The sequence below is a fragment of the Bos grunniens genome, chromosome 2 (assembly GCF_055505025.1).
Source record: "Bos grunniens cultivar Pamir isolate PY7600 chromosome 2, Bosgru_T2T1.0, whole genome shotgun sequence".
In the NCBI taxonomy this organism is placed as follows: Eukaryota; Metazoa; Chordata; class Mammalia; order Artiodactyla; family Bovidae; genus Bos; species Bos grunniens.
The window spans coordinates 14,772,267-14,777,442 of NC_141166.1; the positions used below are offsets into that span (position 1 = coordinate 14,772,267).

General features: G+C 48.6%; 1 pseudogene; it reads right to left on the reverse strand.

Annotated features, from left to right (window-relative positions):
• Positions 1 to 1,982: 1,982 nt before the first annotated feature.
• LOC147377574 (methylosome protein WDR77 pseudogene) lies at positions 1,983 to 2,693 on the reverse strand (annotated as a pseudogene).
• Positions 2,694 to 5,176: the final 2,483 nt, after the last annotated feature.

The following is a 5,176-nucleotide window of genomic DNA, read 5'->3' on the forward strand; positions in this document are numbered from 1 at the left end:
CACGTCTGTGTCATTTTTAACTGAAATGCCCTTAAGCTCTCCATCCTGAAACTTTTCTCAGTGACATCTGTGGCAGAAATACACTCATCTCTTTTGAGGGTATACACAGCTCCATGGGAGTAAGGGGTGGCCATTACACAGGTGCCAGCCAAACTTCTTATTCAGCCAGAAACTAGGCTTCTGGCTCACTTTCATAGCAGGGAGATGAGCACAACTGTGGTGAGCGTCCTGGCTCTTCTACAAGGTGAGCTGGGCTGAATGTGAGCGCTGCCCATGATAGAGCTGAATTTGACTCTATAAAAAAAAAAATATTTATAAAGTTGCTCCTATCTCTATGAGTAGTCTATGAGCTGCTTCCAAGAACCCAGGGGTGCCCACATCTCATACCCCATCCAGACATGGCCAGTTCCTCATGCATAGCTACATGTGAAGCAAAGAAACCGTCTGTTGAGACTTCCCTGGTGCTCTGGTGGTTGAGATTCTGTGCTTCCAACACGAGGTGCATGGGTTCAATTCCTGGGCAGGGGGCTGAGATCCCACATGCTGTGCAGTGTGGCCAGAACAAACAAGCAAAAAAAGTCTGGCTTAAAAAATAAATCTTTTTTATTTAAAAAAACAAAACAAAACACCTTTTGCTGACTTTGGGGGGTGGGAATTGGGCCTGGGAGAGATGCGGAATGGACTTTTTATTCCCCCTGGAAAAAAAAAAAAAACCTATGTGTATACCCGTACACATACATATCCATGTTCAAGGATGTTTTTCTTCCAGGACTACAGGACCCCAGAATCCAGCCCTCCCCCAGTCTGAGAGATGATGCCTATTAACTGCACAGATCTGGCATGTGAACGTACTGTATAGGACTTCCCTGGTGGCTCAGTGGTAAAGAATCCGCCTGCCAGTGCAGGGGACACAGGTTCAATCCCTGGTCCAGGAAGATCCCACATGTGGCAGGGTAACTAAACCCATGAACCACAACTACTGAGCCTGTGCTCTAGAGCCTGGGAGCCTCAACAACGAGCCCATGTGCCACAACTGCTGGAGCCTGTGTGCCAAGAGCCTGTGCTCTGAAGCAGAAGAAATCATTGCAATGAGAAGCCTGTGCACTGAAACTGGTGTGCAGCTCACAGCACCTGGAGAAGGCCTGCACACAGCAATGAAGGCCCAGCACAGCCATGAACAAATAAATCATAAAACAAAAACGAAACCCACATACTATATGAGGCTCTTGTGTTGTCTCACAAGCTGAGAGGATAGGGGCAAAGGGAGTGGATACTCATAGGGGATTTGCTTTCTGTCTAAAATCCAGTCTACCTGGCAACACTCTTAGGAGAGGCTCTGTGGGCAGGATATGGTGGGTGACCTGGTGGTCCCAGCCCCCTGCAGTAAGAAGGGAGTGACTGAGCAGGGACCAAGCAGCATCGCTCACAAAGTCTCTGTGGGCTCAGCTTCTAAACACCTTGGAAAGGCCTGGGTGAGCAGGCTTCACTGACTGAGGCCAGGAAGGGGGCCCTGTGTGGGGAGAACACTAGCCCAGTGACGCCCTGGGAGTGTGCAGCTGTGTTGGGGACACGGCTTGCACTCTTGGTGTCCACAAGGGAAACAATCGCTTCTCATCACCAGAGACAAAGACTTCTGTCTGCTGAGGATGCCAAGCCAGGGAGGTAGGAAGGTGGGCAGAGGCACCGCAGCCGATCTGTGACGCTGGCTTGGGACGGGGGGATCCCACAGTGAAAGTCTGCTGTCCTCACTGCGTGAACACGGACTCCCTCGCTAGATTAACGGGAAATACAAAAGTTACCAAGTATCATGACTACTTTGAGCTTTCTTTTTGTAATAGCTCAAAACTGACCTTTGGCCAAAATTAAACCACAGTGAGCACATCATAAATCTCAACTATTACTGTGTTGGCTTCTAACACTGCTTGAAGCAAGGCTTCAAATGCTATTCAGAATGATGTGAGTTACCAATAAATGAAAAATAGTTAAAAGAAAAGAAACATGGAGTCCTTGTGGGGAGAGGCAGCAATACAGGTGACCCGTCCAGAGTGAGCTCGGTCTGGATTCAGAACCATCTGCTGAGCAAGGTCCCGGATCTTGATGCAGAAGTCTTTGTTTCCTCTGACAGCTTTTGTGCCACAGCCCGGGACCCTGTAGACACAACGTGATCGGCTCATACTTGTAGAACTTGCTGCCAACGAGTGTCTCATTTTCAGCCAGTGCCCACAGGTCAACAGCACCTGTGCTGGAAGCCACTAGGATACCTCTGGCTCTGATGGTATCAAGTGAGGTCAGCCTCTCTGGCCTCTGTCTGGATTCCAGTGGAGTAGAAACCTTCCTTGGGGGCAGCACAAAGGTCCATAAATGGCCAGAGGGAGCCAGCCCAGCAGCTGGCTGCTCAAGCTGGAAACTAAAGCTGCAAACTGGAGCAGGAACACCTGATCTGACCAGTACCTCACAGCCTCCAATGGATGCTCCATACAGGTGGACACATTAAGGGGAAGATTCCAGTCCCAGGCCGCCAGGGGCACAAGGCTGGGTAAAGTTTCCTTCAGCAACTCCATATTTCCAACCTAGCCCCCAACTGGAGGACTGCCAGAAATTCAGCTCCGCCAGACCCCACGTGGTCCCTCCCCAAGAAAACATCTTAATGACCAGGAAAATGCTCATGGTGAAATGGTACATGAAAAAGTCAGGACACAAAACTATTCATGTCGTGAGTGCTGACCTTTTTTTAAAATTGTGTTTAAGTGTTATTAGCGCTTAGAATAAGATATATTACCTTCAAACAGACACTTGCACCCTTGTGTTCAATGCGGCACTATTCACAATAGCCAAGACAGGGAAACAACCTCAATGCCCATCCACAGATGAATGGATAAAGAAGAGGTGGTGCACATATACAATAGAATACTACTCAGCCATGAAAAGGATGAAATGATGCCATCTGCAGCAACATGGATTCAGCTAGAGGGTATCATACTAAGCAAAGTCAGTCAGAAAGAGAAAGACAAATATCATATGATATCACTCATCTGTGGACTCTAAAATATGACAGAACCGAACTTACCTGTGAAACAGAAATAGACTCGCAGACGCGCAGAGTGGACTCGTTGCCAAGGAGGAAGGGGATGGGAGAGGAAGGCATCGGGAGCTCGGGATTAGCAGATGCAGCCTAGTATATACAGAGTGGGTAAGAAACAAGATCCTACTGTATAGAACAGCTCCTCTGTCCATGGGATTCTCCAGCCAAGAGTACTGGAGTGGGTTGCCATACCCTCCTCCAGGAGATCTTCCCCAGCCAGGGAGCGAACTCATATCTCTTAAGTCTCATGAATTGACAGGCAGGTTCTCTACCACTAGCTCCACCTGGGAAGCCTGTATAGTATTGGGAACTATATTCAGTATCCTGTGATAAACCATAATGGAAAAGAACGTGAAAAAGAATGTGTATATATATATATATATATATATATGTATAACTGGATCACTTTGCTGTGCAGCAGAAATTAACTGTAAATCAACTATACTTCAATAAGATAAATTTAAAGAAAGAATAAGATACATTAAAGCATGTTGAAGGTGGGAGACCACAGGTGATTTATTTTTTTTCAAGTATTCCTGTATTTTCCAAATTTTCTGAAATTCATGTATTCAGCCTGGGTCATGCCCTGCCTGACACAAATCTGGGAGATGGGATCCTGGGGTGAAACAAACAGATGAGGTCCCTCTTTGCTATGGGACAGGGATATTTTATAACTGGGAGGAAAAAGCCTGGAGTGAAGGAGGAAAGTTTTTTTTTTTTTTTAAATGGAAGAAATTGCACTGGAAGGGGTGCCAAAGAGCCAGCTGGAAGCTGGAGTCAGGTTTAGGAGGTGGAACGGGCAGCTGGGGGTGGGGTGGGGGTGAGAGTGGGGCTTGCCTGGGAAGGAGCAGAAAGTCAGGGGGCGTCTCTCAACACTCGCCCATTGAGTGCACGTGTGTAAGCTCCTTCCACATCTCAGCCTTGGTTCCCCCACTTGTTAAATAAGGGCAGACCCCAGAAGTGTTTTTTTGTTTGTTTTAAATAACTCTTTGCTGCACTCTCTCCCCAGCCCCTGGAAGCTCTCATTCTATGTCTTTCTGACTTCGACTACTCTAGGGACCTCATGTAAGTGGAACCGTATACCATTTGTTCTCTGCGTCTATTTCATTTAGCACGATGTCCTCGAGGTTCATCCATGTTGCAGCATGTGTCAGAATTTCCTTCCTTTCAGAGACTGAATAATATTCCACTGTATGTATTTCTACACGTTAGGTGATTCTGAGTTTCCTTCAGCTCCAACATCGCAGGATTCCCAGTTCCAAGCGCCTGTCCTTGCCGGAGCTGATGGCTGCCTGTGGGTGAGGCCCCTGGCTTCAGGCAGACTTTCCCTCTTGCCTGTGTCACTAGGCAGCTGGGGGGTGGCCCTGAGAATGAAAGGCTTTGACTAAATACCTGTTGCCTTCTCTCTGGGGTTTCAGGAGCCGGGTCAGGGCCTGGGGCAAGGCAGGGGAGCTAATGATGGCCTACCAGAGGCTTGGTCGTCCGGATGAACCAGACCCTGCGCCATGGCCTGTCCTGATTACAGGGCACCCTCTGCTTCCCCTCCCCAGGGCCAGGCCTGGCCTCAAAGCAGCTTCTGCATGCCCAGCTGTTCCGGAGCAGCTGCAGAGACAGGCAGGCTGAGGAATCTAGGGTAGCAGCTGCCAGAATGCGCTGGCTTTGGGGCCAGAACAACAGATACAAGTCACGGTGAAGCCAGCTGGCTTATGAATGGTTCTCATCTGGTGTGACTAGTAGTAAGAGCTGCTATTGCCTGAAGTTGTGTGTGTGTGTGTGATTTTGGCTGCAGTAGGTCTTCACTGCAGCGCACAGGCTCTTCGTTGTGACATGCAGGGGCTTCTTTAGTTGTGGCGTGCAGGATTTAGAACGTGTGGGCTTAGTTGCCCCATGGCATGTGGGATCTTGGTTCCCCAACCAGGGATTGAACCCACATCCCCTGCCTTGGGAGGCAGATTCTTAACCACTGGACCATCATCTCTCTACCCCTCCACCCATGCATCTGAAGTCCCTGCCTGAAGTTTTAATCTGTTCATCACATGTCAAGCACTGGCCATGACTTATTTCATTTAACCTCACACAGCCCTAGGAGGTTGA